Below are 20,829 nucleotides of genomic sequence, written 5' to 3'. Positions count from 1 at the left end.
TTTTTTCCCAGTCTGTAGGTTCTCTTTTTAGTCTTTTGGTGAAGTCTTTTGATGAGCATAAGTGTCTCATTTTTAGAAGATCCCAGTAATCTAGGTTATCTTCTGGGGTTTATGTGTTGTTGGTTTTGGTTTGTATCCTATTAACTCTGTGCATTAGGGCCTCTAGCGTTGATCCTATTTTTTTCTTCTATGAACTTTATAGTTTTTGGCTTTATATTTAGGTCTTTGGTCCAAATTGATTACGTTTTTGTATATGGTGTGAGGTATGGGTCCTGTTTCATTTCTTTGCAGAATGGACATCCAGTTTTGCCACCACTGTTTGTTAAAAAGACTGTCTTTTCCCCATTTAATGGACTTTGGGCACATGTTGAAGATCAGGTGACCGTAGGTGGATGGATTTACATCTGGGTTCTCAAGTCTGTTCCATTGGTCATTGTGTCTTTTGTTGTACCAACACCAGGCTGTTTTGACTATTGTAGCTGAATAGTAGGTTCTGAGGTCAGGTAGTGGGAGGCCTCCTACTTTATTCTTCTTCTTCTATAGAGCTTTACTTATCAGGGCTTCTTCCCTTTCCACATAAAGTTAATGATTAGTTTTTCCATCAGTGTTGTTGATATTTGGATAGGGATTGCATTGTACTTGTAAATTGCTTTGGGTAAAATTGTCATTTTCATAATGTTGAGTCTACCTATCCATGAGCATGGTGTGTTTTTCCATTTATGTAGATCCCTTTGGGTTTCTTGCAGTAGTGCTTTGTAATTTCCTTTGTATAGGTCTTTTACATCCCTGGTTAGATTTATTCCTAAGCATTTTATTTTATTAGGGGCTATTTTAAATGATATTGGTTTTCTGATTTCCTTTTCATCGATTTCTTTATTGATGTATAGGAATCCAACTGATTTTTATACGTTTATCTTGTATCCTGCTACTCTGCTGAATCTTTCTATTAGTTCCAGTAGTTTTCTTGTGGAGTCTTTAGGGTTTTCTATGTATAGTATCACATCAACCGAAAACAGGGACAGTTTAACTTCTTCATTACCAATTTCAATTCCCTTTCTTTTTCTTGCCTTATTGCTGTAGATAGGACTTCCAGCACAATGTTTAATAGGAGTGGAGATAAAGGGCATCCTTGTCTTGTTCCTGTTCTCAACGGGAATGTTTTCAACCTGTCTCCATTAAGAATGATGTTGGCCAATGGTTTTGCATAAATGCCCTTTATCCTGTTGGGAAATTTCCCTTCTATACCTATATTATTGAGAGTTTTTATCAGGAATGGGTGTTCAATTTTGTCGAATGTCTTCTGTGTCAATTGAGATGATCATGTGATTCTTTTCTTTCCTTTTATTTACGTTGTTGGATTACGTTGATTGAGTTTCTAATGTTGAACCATCCTTGCATACCTGGTATGAGTCCTACTTGGTTGTGGTGTATTATTTTTTTGATATGATGCTGAATTCTATTGGCTAGAATTTTGTTGAGAATTTTTGCATCTATATTCATGAGAGATATTGGTCTGTGATTTTCATTTTTTGTGACGTCTTTGCCTGCTTTTGGTATCAGGGTTATGCAGGCTTCATACAATGAATTCAGGAGTATCCCTTCCTTTTCTCTGTTATGAAATAGTTTGAGTAGTACTGGTATAAGCTCTTCTCTGAATGTTTGGTAGAATTCTCCATCTGGGCCAGGGCTTTTTTTTTCTTGGGAATTTATTTGTTACTTTTTCAGTCTCTTCTCTTGTTACGGATATGTTCAGATTTTCAACATCACTTTGTGTTAGTTTGGGTAGGAAGTGTGTTTCTAGAGATTTATCCATTTCCTCTAGGTTTTCAAATTTGTTGGAGTATAGTTTTTCGTAATACTCTGTTATAATCCTTTTTATTTCAGTTGAGTCTGTTGTAATGTCCCCCATTTCATTTCTTATTTGGGTTATTTGTGTCCTCTTCTGTTTTTCTTCTTTTGTCAGTCTTGCCAGTAGTTTGTCGATTTTGTTGATTCTTTCAAAGAACCAGTTTTTGGTTTTGTTTATTCTTTCTATTGTTTTTCTATTCTCTATTTCATTTATTTCTGCTCTGTTCTTTATTATTTCCTTTCTTCTAGTGGCTGTGGGCTTTTTTGCTGTTCTCTTTCTATTCGAGTTCTGTAATTAGTGTTTTGATTTTGTCCCTTTCTTCTTTTTCGATATGTGCATCTATTGCTATAAATTGTCCTCTGAAGACTGCCTTTGCTGTGTCCCAAAGGTTTTGGTATGATGTGTTTTCATTCTCATTTGATTCTAGGAATTTTTTGATTCCATCTCTGATTTCTTCTATTACCCAGTGGTTTGTAAGCAGGGTGTTATTCAGTTTCAGTGTAATTGATTTTTTTCCTTGGTCTTCCTGTTGTTAATTTCTACCTTGATGGCATTATGTCAGAGAGGATACTTTGTATTATCTCATCCTTTTGGATCTTGTTAAGGATTGCTCTGTGACCTAAGATATGGTCTATTCTGGAGAACGTTCCATGTGCATTTGAAAAGAATATGTACTTTGCAGCTGTTGGGTGTCCTATATATGTCTATGAGGTCAGGTTGGATTATTGTGCCCTTTAGGTCTTCTGTATCTTTGCTGAGTTTCTTTCTAAATGTTCTGTCCTTTACCAAGAGTGGTGTGTTGAAGTCTACCATTATTATAGTGGGACTGTCAATTTCTCTTTTCAATGCTGTTAGAGTTTGTTTTATGTATTTGGGAGCCCTGTCACTGGGTGCGTAGATGTTTATTATGGTTATGCCTTAATGATAGATCGACCTCTTAATCATTATATAGTGTCCTTCTTTGTCTTTTATGGTGGATTTTGTTTTAAAGTCTATTTTATCTGAGATTAGTGTTGCCACTCCTGCTCCTTTATGGTAGCTGTTTGCTTGATATGTTTTTTTCCATCCTTTGATTTTTAATAAATTTAGGTCTTTGTTTCTAAGGTGTGTCTCTTGTAGACAGCATATTGATGAATCCTGTTTTTTAATCCATTCTGTCACTCTCCATCTCTTTATGGGTGCATTTAGGCCATTTACATTCAGTGTAATTACTGATAAGTGTGATTTATTGCTGTCATTTCATACTGCTTTTTTTGTGGTGCAGACATTTTCTTTGTTCCTCTCGCTGTCCTGTGCTGAAATCATTTTGTTTGTGGATTTTTTTGCATTTCTTTTGTTTTTGTAGATTTGTTTTTACTGAGACTTTATGTTTTTCTTCTTTATTTTGATGAGTAGGTTTGTTAACGTTCTTTGTGGTTACTTTGAAATTTACCATTATCTTCCTAGGTTTGAACCAGTCTATTATTACTTGGTATCACATCTTGCCTTCCCCTCCATTAGAAGGTTCTATACCTACACCATTTATTCCCTGTTTTATTGTTCTGATGTTGTCATTAGCAGATTAACCTCTCTGTTTCCCTGTTGTAATTCTTTCGGTTTTGGATAGTCCTTAAGAGTTCATTTCCTAGGTTGGTATCTGGCTAGTTTAACCTTGTGCCCTAGATTCAGCCTGTGGTCTGAGGTTTGTTCTCAGATTGAAGAACTCTCTTTAATAAGTCTTGTAAGTTTGGTTTGGTTTTTACATAGTCTCTTAATTTCTGTTTATCTGGCAATGTCCTAATTTCATCATCATATTTGAACAAGAGTTTTGTGGGATATGTTATTCTTGGCTGGAAATTTTTTTCTTTCAAGGTTTTATATATGTCATCCCATTGCCTTCTTGCTTGCGTGGTTTCTGCTGAATAATCTGAGCTTAGTCTTACTGTTTCTTTTCTCTATGTGACTTTTTGTTTTTCTCGAGCTGCTCCCAGGATTCTTTGTTTGTCTTTGGTTTTAGCGAGTGTGATTATGATATGTCTTGGTGGTTTTCTTTTGGGGTCTATCCTATATGGGGTTTTTTGAGCTTCTTGGATGGTTAGCTTTTCATCTTTCATGATATTGGGACAGTTTCCTGTCAGCAATTCTTCAATTATCCTTTCTGCATTTTCTGTTTTCTCTCCCTGATCTAGAAATTTGATCGCTTGCAGATTTTTGCTTTGATTGTATCCCACATAATTCTCGGGGTTTCTTCATTTTTTGTTTTTTGTTTTTTTTCTGATTTTTCCTCCAACAGAGTCGTAGCCAAGTGTTTGTCTTCAATTTCACTGAACCTGTCTTCCATTGTTTCAAATCTATTCCTCAGACCTTCCATGACACTGTCCATTTCTAAAGTCTTCTTGTTTTTCTCTTGGATTTCTAATTGTTGTTTTTGTGTGATTTCTAGTTGTGAATTTATTTTAGCATTTTATTCCTGTATTATTTTCCTGAATTCCTCCATTTTTTTGTCTGTGTTTTCCATGAATTTGTCTGCCTTTTCTATGAATTTGTCTATTTTTTCTCCATTTGTATCTGCTTTTTGTTTCAACTCTTGGATAATTCTGAATATTAGAGATTTGAATTCCCAACCAGGTAGTTCTAGTACATTTTCTTGTACTGGAAAGTCATCTGGTGTTTTATTTTGGATACCTACTGGCACCATCCTGTCCTGTTTTTGTATATGTTTTGATATTGTCTGCTGTTTTCAGAGCATTCAGTAGTTATTTTCCTTGTTTAATGATTGTAGATTTGTTTATTTCATCCTGCTTTTTTGTTTTATTTGGTTATGTCTGAGCAGGTAGGCTGTGTGTTCTTTGTTGTTTTCTCATCTGTGGGCAAGAAACTTTTCACCCGCTTCTCCAATGGGCAGGGTCAGTCACTCAGGTATGGTACAGCAGGGCAGGTCCAGCTGAAGGGGAGTTGCTGGGATGCGTTGTTTGTGACATGTACTATGGCCAACAGGGCAGGCTGGGAATCAGTGCAGGGCAGGTACCGGTAGGCTGTGTCTGTGCTGCTTGGCATGTGATGTTGAGCACACAGTGCAAGTAGGCAGGAAGGACGGGGGAGATTGTGATGTGTGGAACTAAGATGGGTATGGGAAAAAGGAAAGAGAAGAGACAGGGTCAGGTGCCAAAAACACACACACAAACAAAAAAGAGTGCTAAGGGAGCTTGCTGTTGGAGTGGAGAGATGAGAGACTGAGAATTGGAGAAAAACAAAATGAAAAATAAGAAAAAAGGTAAAACGGGAAAAAAGAATAAATCGAGAAACTGGAAATGAAGAAAGACAAAAAGGGAAAAAGAGAGATAAGAAAACAAAACAAAGAAACCAAAAATAAAACAAGAAAAAAGAAATGCACCCAGGGATGTCACTGTGGTTCTGTGCAGAGTAAGGGAGTGTCTTCCAAGCTGCATGTCACTGCCCAGCCAGAAGGGGCTCCCAAGCCAAGAAAAGAAAAAGAAAACAATCAAACAAACACATCAAAACAATCAAACAAACCAATCAAAACAGAACAAATCAGAGGAAACAAAAAACACCCGGGGGTCCCTCCAGCTCAGCATGCATGGGCCAGGAAGCAGTTCCACATTCGAGCAGCACCTCACAGCCCACCAGGAAGAAGCAAAGATGGCCACAGAGCCAGGTATTTGAGAGAAATGAGGGGGAGGTTTTGAGAGGTTTTGAGAGGGAGGTTTTGAAGCAGGAAAAAGCAACACCAGCAGCCAACAAATGGCACTCAGGGAGCCAGCCAGTATGGGCAGGTGTAATCCAAGCAACACTGGGGTGAAGCTGGTGTTTCCCAGCCAAGAGATAGTGGCTGCGGAAACAAAGGAGGCTGAGTGGGGGTGAAGAAGGGTGGTGAGTGGGAAAGCGTGTATTGCTGGTTACCAGTTGTTCTGTCTCCTGCTGGAAGCTCCGTGAAGCTGCTTTCTCGAACCCCCTATTTACTGATCTCTGATAGGAGTCCAAGATGGTGGATCTGTGCTGTGGTAGCTGATAGGGGACCTCTGCATGTATCTCTCCTCACTCTCTGTTCTCAGTCAGTTTCTTATTCTATTCAGTTCTTGGCTGAGTTCTTTATCTCTTCATTTGATGCTTAGGGTTTCAGGACTGACGTGTGACTCTGTTTGACTTAGGTTTTTGGATCTTTGCTGTGGAGGGATGGCATGGTGCTTCTGTCTATAGTGATATGTTGCCCGGAACTCCTAATGTTGATATTTTGACCTCCTCGCATGAATCACAAATGTTCTTATTGGCATCTAGAATGGTGAATCCTTTCCAGAAGATTTTCAATTTACTTTGCCCAGAGGCAAAGAGATCCCTATCTATGGCAGCCTTACGAAATGTACTTCTTAAATAAGAAGACTTGAAAGTTGAAATCACTCCTTGATCCACGGGCTGCAGAACGGATGTTGTGTTAGCAGGCATGAAAATAACATTAATCTCCTAGTACATCTCCAGCAGAGCTCTTGGGTGACCAGGTGCATTGTCAATGAGCAGTAATATTTTGAAAGGAATCATTTTTTTTCTGAGCTATAGGTCTCAACAGTGGGCTTAAAATAGATAGCAAACCATGCTGTAAACGCCTGTAAACAGGTGTGTTGTCATCCAGGCTTTGCTGTTCTATTTATAGAGCACAGGCAGAGTAAATTTAGTATAATTCTTAAGGGTCCTAGGACGTTCGGCCTATCTCAAATTTCAAAATTCCTTCCTCACTAAGCTTAATCATTTCTAGATTTTGATTTAAAGTGAGAGACATGAGACTCTTCCTTTCACCTTAAAACTTAGAGGCCATTGTAGAGTTATTAATTGGCTTAATTTCAATATTGTCGTGTCTCAGGGAATAGGGAGGCCCAAGGAGAGGGAAAGAGACAGGGGGACAGCCAGTCAGTGGAGAAGTCAGAACACATACATTTATTGATTAAGTTTGCTGTCTTATATTGGCATGGTTTGTGGCACTCAAAAACAATTACAATAGTAACATCACTGATCACAGAGCACCATAACAGATATAATAATAATGAAAAACTTTGAAATATTGAGAGAATTACCAAAATGTTACACAGAGACACCAAGTGAGTACATGCTGATGCACAAACCTTCAATTCATAAAAAGTGTAATATCTGTGAAGCACAGTAAAGTGAAGGACAATGAAGCTAGGTATGCCTGTAATAGAATAGCCCCTGAACACTTGGGAGAAAAGGTACTCTTGCTAAAAAATATGAAGTATTACTATCAATATAATTATTACTTCTGGGTTTAATATGTCCTTAATATATCACTTAAAAAAAAAGAATTCTTTGACCTACCTGCAGCTTTTTCTTGGGATTTATTAAAACTTTAGTTTTTTATATAAATATTCCAGCTGCCTTCTATAGTGGAGAAAAGGTACGCCGTTGAAAGGAGAGTGGAGGCAACCTTGGCAGGGAGGATGCAGCACAGCGCAGACGATTCATCACAGGAAGAGAAAGGTAGAGAATAAGACCAGCAAGTGAACAGTGGCATCATAGACCTGCTGAACTTGGAGCACCACAGAAGCTACCAGCACCACAGTTGTGCACTGTGGGGATGGACAAAGGACTTGGGGCAGAATGCATCAAGGGAAAGGGAAAGGAAGTAAAATCAGCTACTTATTTCTGTAGCTCAAACCTGTCCAGCTGGAAGGTGGTGTTGCTCCTAGCCCTAGGAAGACTAAGTCACTGGTTCGGAGGGTGACTTTCCCGCTGGAGGAGTTCTTGCAGGTATAAGGTCAGAAACAATAACTTCTTGCTGAAAGAAAACTGCCCAGGTTAAATGACAAGTATCTGGAAATATCTTCTGAAATGTCACAGCTTCCACAGCCACCAAGACTATCACTGAATGTATGTTGTTGTTCCCCAGTCACCACATCTAGTTTAGCTCTGTGGCCAGTCAGACACTTGATTCTATTTTTCATGCATTGGTTCTGGCGATTTGTCTGCTAAACGGAACAGTTACTTTAATAAACCCCGCTTCATTATCTATATTTTTCCTTGAATCGTTCTGTTGGCTGAGACTTTTATCTTTTTTATGGCTGTGTCCTTTTGTTATTAGAATTGCTACTATTAATGTTAGTCATACTACTAATAATACTTTGCCTCATGGCAGAAAGCATCACAGTCATCAGCTGTGTGGAACAGCCATCTTATCACAAAGTTCCCATGTTTCCAAACATCACATCCTGACAGGAAACCATTAAAAGAACAGAGAAAGGTGTTACTTGTCACCTTTTGGACTTAATTTGTCAGGAAACAGCACTTACTGAGAAACCCCAGGGTGTAGAGCAGTGTGAGAAGGTGGAGAAGGTTTAGGGCCTGCTCTGGATACACTGACTGGCTCCACCATCCCACATGTATCTCTAAACTGGGAAGCCGGCCCACTTAGCAGTGAGAGGCTGAGGAGATGAAACCCTCCACAGCCAGGCTGCCAGCAGGCTATTGTTCCACAAAAAATAAAGAGCAATTAATTTTTTTTTTATTTTGGTAAAATATATGTAACATAACTTTCATAATTTTAACCATTTTAAGTGTAAAATTCAGTGGCATTAATTATACTCACAATGTTGTACAACCATCACCACTACTTATTTCCAAGATTTTTTGATCACCCCAACAGAAACTCTGTGCCTAAGCAATAATCCCCCGTTCTCTCCTGCCCTCAACCCCTGGTAACCACTAATCACTTTCTGTCTCTGCATTTGTCTATTTTAGATATGTCATATAAGTGAGATCATGCAATATTTGCCTTTTTATATCTGACTTATTTCAGTTAGCATCATGTTTTCAAGGTTCATCCATGTTGTAACATGTATCAGGGTTTCATTTCTCTTTATGGCTGAATAATATCCCATTGGATGGGCATATCATTTGGTTTATTCATTCATCTGCTGATGAACACTTGGGTTGCTTCCACCTTTGGGCTATTGTGAATAGTGCTGAAATGAACATACAAGTATCTTTTTGGGTTTAAACCATTAAAAAAACAGAGAAAGATTATTGTGTTACTTGTTGCCTTTTGGACTTAATTTGTCAGGAAACAGTACTTAACGAGAAATTCCTGAGAAGAAGTGAAATCCTTCTTTCAATTCTTTTGAGTATATCCAATTACTTTTTTTGAAGCCTTTCAGAAAAACACTAGTCCTGACTGAATCTCCAAAACTCTGGGAGAAGTTTGGGGTAAAAACACTTGTCTCGTATCACAGGACCCTTACGAAGGCTGACAGGCATCTTCCACTCCATAAATCAGAGGCAAACTAAACTTCCAGGAAGTACAATCCTAGTGTCCAGAGCCACCGGAAGATGGCATCGGGGAGGACCAGGAGAGTCAGATGGCAGAAGAGCAGATAGAATAGAGTAGAAACTCTGTTTTGTAGAAAAAAATTAAACACATGTTGAGCGGCTATGCTGTAGTGAGTCTAGTGGTGGGGAGGGAGACTCACTTTATTAGTTCTAATTGCCACTTGAATAACTTCCTCGTGTCGCCCCCTCAGCCTCTGTTTTGTGGGAAGTTATCAGTTGAACTCTTCAGTGGGCAGGTTTGTTATCAGCAAGTGGTTTACAGCCCCTGGGCTGTGCATTAATTAAAACAGTTTGTGCAGAGCCTTGTTCATTAGCACGTTGCTTCTTTAATCACTGCCTCTTCAGCCACCAGGACAATCTATAAATCTCCTCAAATATGAAGTAATGAAGAGGAATGGTTCTATTTATTACCACGTAATAAGTCAGGATAATGTGGGGGTGGACAGGGTAGCACTAAGGCAGTTTCCCTTCCTTGTTGCCAGAGACCCCAAGACGCCAGCAGGAGCAGAAGCTTGGCCCAGGTGCCCTCTGCATTCGCTACCCAGGCTGGTGTGAACTGCCTCTGGGCAACCAGGGGACAGATGGCTGCAGAGGTCCAGAAACAGGTACAAAGGGAGCAGCAGTGGCAACTACTTATACTACAGAGTTTAGATCTATCGAAGAGGCTCTCACATCAGTTATCTCATTAAACTTTCCAAAGGACCCACAAGGTGGGCAGGGGAGCTACAACATCATCCCTCCTTCTGAAGCCTGACATACACAAGTGACACCCAAAGGTGTGAGCGAGGGAAGATGACTCAGGTCACCTACACCAGAACCTATTATCTCAGGGCCTCAACCCTAGCTGCACATTGGAATTACCTGTGGAACTTTTAAGCTTTTCAGCAACGTTGATCAGATTCTCTGGGGGTGAGGCCTGAGTAGTCACAGTTATTAAAAGCTCCTTGATGAATCCTAACATGAAGTCTCATTGAGAACCACGTGCTTCATCTTACAAGAATCACTTGGTGTGCTGGTTAAAGACACAAATTCCCAGGCTCCTCCCCTAGAGATTTTGATTGATTAGTTCAGGAGTTTGGAGCCCAAGAATCGATATTTTTATCAAGTACTCCAAAAGATTCTTATGAAAAGTCTGTCTCTAAAGAAGTCTAGCCCTGGCTACCAGGTCCCTGCCCCGTGAGATGATGAGAAATTCTTTCCCCTACTGCAATGCATTTGATAGATGCCGTTTGTCTGTGTCAGTGACACACTTCCATCAGCCAAGCCAGATTTTTTTCCTAAGCCTGCAATAAGTATAATAAATTGCATGATTGTCTAATGCTGATTATAAACTCCTTTCTTCTTCCATCCACTGATTGTTAACACCCAGTGTATCACAACCTGTATCCCTACACCTCTGCTTTAAGTGGCATCGGTGGCTGACGAAGACGGCATCTCCCAGTCTCTGCCAATTCCTCCCCAACTCCCTGATCTCTGGGCTGCTCTGGGGCCAGAACTGGAAGCACAGGCTCCTCTTAGATGACATCATTGATGCTCAGATGCTCAGAGCAGAGCCCTCGTGCCAAGTAAAATCCACTAAGCACAGCCCTGGGAGACTGGCATTCACGTATTCATTCTCCCCAGAAGTCCCCCCACAACATCCAGGAATGAAGCACCTGGTTTTATAGTTCTTCCCAGAAATACCCCAAAGCCAGGCACTGAGGGGTGGTCTGCACTGACTGGAAGAAGAAACCCAGGAGTGGCTGCAGCTGCAGACGCAGAAGCTGCTGCCAGTGCTGTGGGCAGTTACTTCCTCCCCCAGGCCCCTCCAGCAGGCTGACTTCCGGTTCCACCATGCCCTGGAGAGGAAGCTGCGGCCGTGCGTGACCCAGCCAGGTGTGGTCCACCAAGCCTTTCCTTCCAGTGCCAGCCCTTCCTCCTGGGAAGGGCAAAGGAGGGGAGGCCAGGATTGGACACAGCATGTCCCAGGTCAGGGGTACAGGTAGGGCAGTGCAGGGAAGGGCAGCCTCCTCTGGGATTGAGAGCCCAGTCCAGGATGGGACCTCTCTTGATGAATTTTTCCTGCCCTGGAGGCACTTCGTGGAGCTGCTGGGCGTGGGTCTGAAGAATGAGTAAAGCCAGGGGACTTTGGCAGCAGTCATTTGGGATCCAAATGCCATTTCAGCCAGGAAAATGCCAGGAACTTGCTATATAGCAAATAAAAACAGCTGCTTAGAACAGGTGCCTTGAGGCAGCTCACTCCACACACCCTACTTTTTTTTTCCTTGTTACTATATAGCACATAAAAACCAAAACCTGTTGTTATCGAGTCGATTCTGACTCATAATGACTCTAAAGGACAGAGTGAAACTGCCTCATAGGACTTCCAAGGAGCACCTGGTGGATTCAAACTGCCAACTTTTTGGTTAGTAGCCGTAGCTCTTAACCACTGTGCCACCAGGGTTTCCATGTAGCACATACCACCTGCTAACCTACTATCCACCACCCTGTGGTGGCTTGTGTGTTGCTATGATGCTGAAAGCTATGCCACCGGTATTTCAAGTACCAGCAGGATCACCCATGGTGAACAGGTTTCAGTGGAGCTTCCAGACTAAGACTAAGAAGAAAGACCTGGTGATCTACTTCTGAGAATTAGCCAATGAAAATCTTATGGATCACAGAAGAACACTGTCTGACTCGCTTGCTTTGGATGCATGATCAGGAGGGATCAATCACTAGAGGAGGACATCATGTTTGGTGAAGTAGAGGGCCATCAAGGGTATAGGAGACCCACAGTGAGATGAATCAGCACAATAGCTGAAACAATGGGCTCAAACATGCTGGCATTTGTGAAGATGGCCCAGGACCCAGCAAAGTTTTGTTCTATTGTATATAAGGTCCCTCTGAGTCGGAGTTGACTTAGTGACAGCATGTATCACCTGCTAACCTACTATCATTTTACTTATTTACTATGCTTATTTTTTAGTATTTTTCTCCTTCTTCCAGAGACAGGCCCCACTGGGCAGTTTTCATGGTTTTGTTTACTAATATATTCCAGTGGCTCCAATAGATCCTGCCATATGGCAGGCCCTCAATAAATATTTGGGGACTGAACAGCAAGCTCAGGAGAGACTACAACAGCGGAAACATGACTCACTCATCTCCTCTCCTGCATCACTGGATGGGGGACATATCAGTGAGGGAAAGCATGTGCAGTTTTCAAGACTGCATTCCCTGGCTCTCCACAGGGCTTTGGACTGTCTTCATAATCATAAACCAACCAAGAAATGATGAGACCCACATGCCAGCTCACCTCCCATGGGATCCTGTTATGCTCAGCAGGGAAGAAACTGTTACCCCACTCCTGTGTATTCCATCTGGTGAGGTCAACGTATATAGTCGCCGTTTATGTTGTTGAAAAAAGGTATTTGTAAGGAAGAAGTCGTTGGTCTCGCAAAAAAAAAAAAAAAAAAAAAACCCACTTGGTTAAGGACATTGAGAAATCAGATTCCTCCAATGAAATTGGTAGTTCTTGCTTAGCCAGGTGACAAATAACATGCTTTATAAATTATAAATGATGAAGCATTTCACAGAAACCCAATAACAATCTTAATACTTTAAAATGATTTATTAATACACTTTTACACTGTTTGCAGTTTCTATTTCTCAAAGCATACTGTGAAGATGGAGGGAGACTTTCACAAGGTGAATAAAGGGAGAAGCAAGGCTGGTTTGTGAATGTGATGAGAGAGGTCAGAGGAAGCTGAATCAAAGGAGAGAAGACCCCACTGCACACTGTCACTACGAAGGTTCCAGAGAATTCTAAATATTCGTGAACCCCTATTGTCATCTGTCTCTGCTTCCCAGAAGATGCCAAAAGGGACCATCTTCTATGAAGCCTTTTCTAACCCCCTCTCCTTCTGGGAAAGTCACTTTTCTGTTGACTTCACTGCATTCAGTACTTACCACTAAAATGTTGTTGTTGTTAGGATGCCGTCGAGCCAGTTCTGACTCATAGCAACCCTATGTACAACAGAACAAAACACTGCCCGGTCCTGCACTATGCTCACAATCATTGCTATGCTTGAGCCCATTGTTGCAGCAACTGTGTCAATCCATCTCGTTGAGGGTCTTCCTCTTTTTCATTGACCCTCTACTTTACCAAGCATGATGTTCTTCTCCAGGGACTGGTCCCTCGTGATAACATGTCCAAAGTACATGAGATGAAGTCTCACCATTCTCGCTTCTAAGGAGTATTCTGGCTGTACTTCTTCCAAAAGAGATTTGTTCGTTCTTTTGGCAGTCCATGGTATATTCAATATTCTCAGCCAACACCATAATTCACTAACACTAACATAGCATCATCGTTTCTGTCAGTTTGCCTTACTGTGGTGGCTTTCATGTTATTGTGAGGCTGGAATATATGCCACTGGTATTTCAAATACCGGTAGGGTCACCTATGGTGCAGTGGTGGAGCTCCCAGACTAAGACAGACTAGGAAGAAGGACCTGGCAATCTACTTCTGAAAAAATTAGCCAGTGAAAACCTTATGAATAGCAGTGGAACATTGTTAGTATAGTGCCGGAAGTTGAGTCCCTCAGTCTGGACGGCACTCAAAAGATGACTAGGGAAGAGCTGCCTCCTCAAAGTAGAGGCAACCTTAATGATGTGTATGGAGTCAAGCTTTCAGGACCTTCATTCGCTGAGGTGGCACAACTCAAAATGAGAAGAAACAGCTGCAAACATCCATTAATAATCAGAACATGTAATGTATGAAGTATGAATCTAGGAAAACTGGAATTCATAAAAAATGAAATAGAATACATAAACATCGCTATCCTAGGCATTAGTGAACTGAAATGGACTGTTATTGGCCATTTTGAATCAGAAAATCATATGGTCTACTATGCTGGGAATGACAAATATAAAAGGAATGGCATCACATTCACAGCCAAAAAGAACATTCCAAGATCTATCCTGAAGTACAACACTGTCAGTGATAGGATAATATTCATACACATATAAGGAAGATCAGTTGATACGACTATTATTCAAATTTATGCACCAACCACTAATGCCAAAGATGAGGAAACTGAAGATTTTTACCAACATCTGCCGTCTGAAATTGATCAAATATGCAATCAAGACGCTTTGATACTTACTGGTGATTGGAATGCAAAAGTTGGAAACAAAGGATTGGAAGTTGGAAAATATGGCCTTGGTGATAGAAATGATACTGGAAATCGAATGATAGAATTTTGCAAGACCAACGACTTTTTCATTACAAATACCTTTTTTCAACCACATTAATGGTGACTATACATGTGGACTTCGCCAGATGGAATACACAGGAATCAAATCCACTACATCTGTGGCAAAAGATCATCAGTCAGAACAAGGCCAGGGGCAGAGTGCAGAATAGACCATCAATTGCTCATATGCAAGTTCAAGTTGAAGCTGAAGAAAATTAGAGCAATTCCACAAGAGCCAAAATGCGACTTTAAGAATATCCCACCTGAATTTAGAGACCATCTCAAAAATAGATTGGATGCATTGAAAACTAATGACCAAAGACCAGACGAGTTGTGGAATGACATCAAGGACATCACATACAAAGAAAGCAAAAGTTCATTAAAAAGACAGAAAAGACCAAAATGGATGTCAGAAGAGACTCTGAAACTTGATCTTGAGCATGGAGTAGCTAAAGTGGACAGAAGAAATGACAAAGTAACAGAGCTGAACAGAAGATCTCAAAGGACAGCTCAAGAAGACAAAGTAAAGTATTATGATGACATTGGTGCAAAGACCTGGAGTTAGAAAACCAAAAGGAAAGAACACGCTTGGCATTTCTCAAGCTGAAAGAACTGAAGAAAAAATTCAAGCCTCAAGTTGCTGCACTGAAGGAATCTACACGGAAAATATTGAACAACAAAGGAAGCCTCAAAAGAAGACGGAAGGAATACACAGACTCACTGTACCAAAAAGAATTGTTCAACGTTCAGTCATTTCAGGAGGTAGAATGTGATCAAGAACCAATGGTTCTAAAGAAGAAGAAGTCTAAGATGCACTGAAGGTATTGGTGAAAAACAAGGCCCCAGGAATTTACGGAATACCAGTTGAGATGTTTCAACAAACAGATGCAGCACTGGAGGTGCTCACTCATCTATGCCAAGAAATTGGGAAGACAGTTTCCTGGCCAACCAACTGAAAGAGATCCATATTTGTGCCCATTCTGAATAAAGGTGACCCAACAGAAGGCAGAAATTATTGAACAATATCATTAATATCACACACAAGTAAAATTTTGCTGAAGATCATTCAAAAGCAGTTGCAGCAGTACATCGACAGGGAACTGCCAGAAATTCAAGCCAGATTCAGAAGAGGACATGGAATGAGGGATATCATTGCTGATGTCAGATGGATCTTGACTGAAAACAGAGAATACCAGAAAGATATTTACCTGTGTTTTATCGACTATGCAAAGGCATTCGATTGTGTGGTTCATAACAAATTACGGATAACACTGTGAAGAATGGGAATTTCAGAACGCTTAATTGTGCCCTTGAGGAACCTGTACATAGACCAAGAGGCAGTCATTCAAACATAGCAAGGGAATACCGCATGTTTTAAAGTTAGGAAAGGTGTGGGTCAGGGTTGTACCTTTCACCATATTTATTCAATCTGTATGCTGAGCAAATAATCCAAGAAGCTGGACTATATGGAGAAGAACATGGCATCAAGATTGGAGGAAGACTCATTAACAACCTGCGATACACAATCTTGTTTGCTGAAAGTGAATAGGACTTGAAGCACTTCCTGGTGAAAATCATAGACTACAGCCTTCGGTATGAATTACATTTCAACATAAAGTAAACAAAAATCCTTACAACTGGACCAATAAGCAACATCAAGATAAATGCTTGAATACATTATGCTGAGTGAAATAAGTCAATCACCAAAGGTGATTGTATGACGTCACATATAAAAAGACAAGAAAAGGCAAATGTTTAGAGACCAAAGTTTATTAGTGGTTACCAGTGGTGGCGGGGGGAGGGGAAAATGGAGGATTATTGCTTATGAAAGGAGCCCTGGTGGCACAGTGATTAAAGTGCTTGACCGCTAACCAAATGGTTGGTGGTTCGAACCTACCAGCTGCTTCACGGAAGAAAAATGCGGCAGTCTGCTTCCGTAAAGATTACAGCCTTGGAAAGCCTATCGGACAGTTCTACTCTACCCTACAGGGTGGCTATGAGTCAGAATCAATTTAACGGCAATGGGTTTATTGCTTATGAAGCTTCAGTCTATGATGATCGAAAAAATGCATTGACTAAGGGTAGGGTTGCACAGCCAATTATTTTAAGTGCTGTCAATAAGCTGTACACCTGTAAAAAGTAGACTTGACGAAAGTTGTGTAATAGACATTTACAACAACAACAAAAAAGAAGACTAGCTGCTGAGGCTGTTTTTACCTACAACCAAATACCTCATGGATTTGGTTCCTTGGTTTGGAGGTTTAGGGTAATGGTTGCATGGGACATCCCAGTTAATTGGCCTAATAACATGCTAGTACTTCTGTTCTACCTCCTAGTGTTGTGAAGTTCCTGGGGTCTTAAATGCTTCCAAGCACTACCCAAGGCACAACAATTGGTCTCTATTCTCCTGGAGCAACAGAAGAAGAAGGAGAGTCAGCAATAGGAGGAAGAAAAGGAATGTGTGGCTAATTGCCTCCATGAACAACTGTCTCCTTTGCCATGAGACCAGAACAATTGGACAGTGCCTGACTACCATTACTGAACAGTTTGATTGAAGATGCTATAGAAGAATCCTGATCAAAAGGAGGAAAATGCAGAACAGAATTTTAAATTCGTACGGACTCCAGACTTTCTTGAGCCATGGAGGCTGGATGAATTCCCAAAACTATTGCCCTAGATAATCTTTAAACCTTAAACCAAAACTATCCCCTGAAGTCTTCTTACAACCAAACAATAGCTTACCTTAAGTAGTAAAAAAGGTCTGCCTTGAGCATTATGCTCTTTTAAGAACTATCTACATGGAATCAAAGTGACAACAACAACTTGAAAGATTAGATAGGAACCTTAGAGGACAGTGAGTTTATGTTAATGAGGGAGGAACAACTTAGAAAAGGAGGTTGAGAATGGTTACAGAACTCGGAAAATCAGTGTTAGTGAGTTATTCATATAGAAAGCGTTGAATTGGTGTACGTTTTGCTGTGTATGTTTTCAACAACAACAAAAATAAATATTTTTCTTTTACAAAAGGGAACCTCACTCTTGGCAGCTTTCATTTAAAGACAGGAATTTCAAAATCAAACTTCAAAGACGTTTAGAAAGGGGAGTGGACAGTACCCCTTTAGCTCCCCCACAGACCCAGCCCCAAGGCACCCTTTCCAGTGTTTTCTCTACCCATAGACACTCTACCAGGGACTAAAACCCAATAGGTGTTTAATGTATGCTTGTCAAGTGGATACAAACTCCTGCACATCCTCTGTCCCGGAGCCTTGGGAGATGTGAAGGCAGTAAGGCAGTAAGCCCCAGTCTCTCCACTCCTGACTGGGCCGTGTGACTTGGCAAGTTACGTAACCTCTCCATTTGTCAGTGTGTTCAGCTGTAAAATGTGAAATTATAGAAGCACCTCCCTAATAGGGTCACTGTGAGAATCAGCGATGTTAAGTGCTCAGAAGATGCTGTATACCGCCAGTGCGAGGTTGCGGGTCTGCTAGCAGTAGTTGCAGTACTTACTCAGTTTGGAGTCAGGTGATCTTGGTTCGAATCCTGTTCAGCCACTTACCAGCTCTGCCTTACCACTTAGAGTGACTAAGTTATTCAGGTTCCACATCTGTAAAATGGGCTTAATTACACCCATATCCAAAAGCAGTTGAGAGGATTAAATGACAAGATGAATGTAAAATATGGGATCTGGCACATTGAAAGTGATCAAAAATAGTATTGATACTAGTTATTGTTAATACTAATGTACCAATTATCATTAATAGTGTGGAAGGCACAGGTTTAACAAGCACATTTTCTCTCTCCTTTGACCCAAACCTCCCAGGTTGCCTCTTCGTCAGGCATTTGCGTGTTTGTGACCTGAGTCAATTCACAGAACAAAACGTCAAAGAGCTGGTCACATGGAATCTACCAGCATGTAGCCCTGCCTGGGGCCTATGTTTTCCTCTTAATTAACTATCAGGGCCAAATTTCCTGAGGCCCTTTTTTCTCTCCAGGTATGTCAACATTTCCCCCATTTCTCAGTTCCAAGACAAAACAGACTAAAGGCAGAATTTGTGTAAAGCTCCTTTGGCAAAAAAAGACAAAATAAATCTTGAGAACTAAGGGAAAGCTACAGAGAAAGAGACAGGGACAGAGATGTGACAGGGAATTAGGAAGAGGGAGAGATGAGCAGAAGGCGAGAGGACGCCACTGAGCAATAAACTCAGCTCCAATTTGTTGACAGACCGCAGACCAGAGGGGGTTGCTTCTTGAATACAGGTGTAAATGGTATCACAGTGAGCACAGAGCAAGCTACCTACTCACAAGACTATTAGCTGGTAAACAGCAATGTTCTGTAATTCCGGCTATTAAAAACAGCTTAAAGAGAAATCAAATCTCATTTAGCAGGGATTGCAGGGGTCTTCTTGGACTACTTTAAAGTTTTAGATTCAGCCACGAAAATGGGCTCTAATTCTCCAGTGTTGGCTTTCTTGGAGGCAGGGCCATTTCCAAGCTTATTAAACATCCATTTAAAGGGACAAGGAGGGTTTGTGAATGCTCTCCCCCAGACAGCAGCAGGGCTATGAATGATTTTCTGAGTGAGGGAAACCACAAGGGTGGGTGGAACATTTCCTCAATTTGCATATGAAACAAGGTCATTTCTGCTTTGCTCCCAGGGAAAAGAAAGTGATCCCTGATGGGGAGGACCTTCCCACAGGCTTTACTCAGGAGGTCATCATGAAGCAAGATGGTGTTGCAATTGCTTGAGCATTTGAGGCAGCTATCTGTATCAGCTGTTGAGACTGTGGCCTGTTCTCTCACAGAACCCCATGAACTTTCAAAGGCTTATTCTGTGGAGATTTGGGGTCAGCAGTTTGAGGGTAGGAAAACTGGGCTCTTCTATATACTAGCAACCAGATTTATATGTTGGTTTTTAATGTCAAGATTCAAAAAAGTCAGGTAACATTTGCTTACATGATTCTCAACATATGTCTATTCAGCAGTAAAGGGCTAAAAAAAGCCTAGAAACAAAAAGATGATAGTCTAAGTCCATCAGGAGGCAGGTAAAAAAGATCATCAGACCTCCACCCTCGCATTCCAGTGGTCCAACAATCTGGTCAGACTACTGTACTTGTCTTCCTCCTCTTGGAAATAAAATTCTGCATTGCAGAATCCTTTCAGTCTCAGACTTGCCTCAGAATAACTCTCCTGAACATAGGTGAGCAGATTTTAGCCTAATTTATCTTTGCAACTACTGGTGAAGACCATATTTTTGTATATATTTTTCTTGACCAGAAACTAGACTTATTTTGTAAGATTCTTTCACGGATGTTGCTATTTGAATCCTTCCAAAAATAGAGCATTGATGAAACCCTGGAAAGGCAATGGGGTCATTCTCTAGGCATAGGAGAGACTCAATATACCCAAGCAAAAAATAAGTCCCTTAAGTCCCCTTTATTTACCCATTCACTTCCTGTACAACTCTTCTTTCATCATTGCTGATTACAGATGTATCCATGTCTGAATAATCTCTTTCCACTTTATAATCAGAACACTAACACTTACTCTGATAACCTGAGACACTCTAAATATGATTTTGCCTGCAGAATACTCAGTCTGCATTTGGTCTTTTTTTGGTGGATACGCAAATAATCATGTACTTCAAGGCATAAAGCTGACTAGAACAACATACTAAGAAGATACAGATTGCTTCAACCCATACCGCCCTGTCCAAGGTCAAATTCGTAAGATAGCTCTCCATACTTACTGCTGAAAGTCCCCATTCCCAAATGATGCCATGGAGAAGAATGCTGCCACGTGGACCCCAAATTTCCAAGCATTTCATCTTCAGCTTTACACACAGTCTTCTATGAGAAGTCCAACTACTCTAAGCCATCTAGTTTCATGACAGGAATTATTATTTCTTAATTTTATAATCTGCATGATCCTCTGTGATTTAAAAATTACCTTCATCTATAGAGTCTTGTCTAATTGAATTCATAGACAGACTGTAAAGGAAGAATTATTAGCATTCCTAATTTACGAATGAGCAAAGAAAAGCTCCAAATCACACAAGATGCAGCCGGCCCCTCAGGATTTAACTTGATTCAATACACTAAACAGGTGTCATAATGAAAGACAACATAGAAGAGTGGAAAACTAGGCTGAGCACAGTCAGAGACTTGGGTTCTAGCCCTGATTCCGCGGCCACATAGTTCACCTTGGACACCAAAAATGAAACCCATTGCCACTCAGTTGATGAGTTGATTCTGACTCATGGCAGCCCTATATATTACAGAGTAGAACTGCTCCATAGGGTTAACTTGGCGGTAATCTTTTATTATTATTCTTATTATTTTGTTGTTGTTGTTGAGAATATACACAGCAAAGCATATACCAATTTTTATGGAAGCAGATCGGCAGGCTTTTCTTCTGCAGTGC

Source organism: Trichechus manatus, unplaced genomic scaffold (assembly GCF_000243295.1).
Source record: "Trichechus manatus latirostris isolate Lorelei unplaced genomic scaffold, TriManLat1.0 scaffold00064, whole genome shotgun sequence".
Taxonomy (NCBI): Eukaryota; Metazoa; Chordata; class Mammalia; order Sirenia; family Trichechidae; genus Trichechus; species Trichechus manatus.
This window is presented reverse-complemented; position numbering follows the sequence as displayed.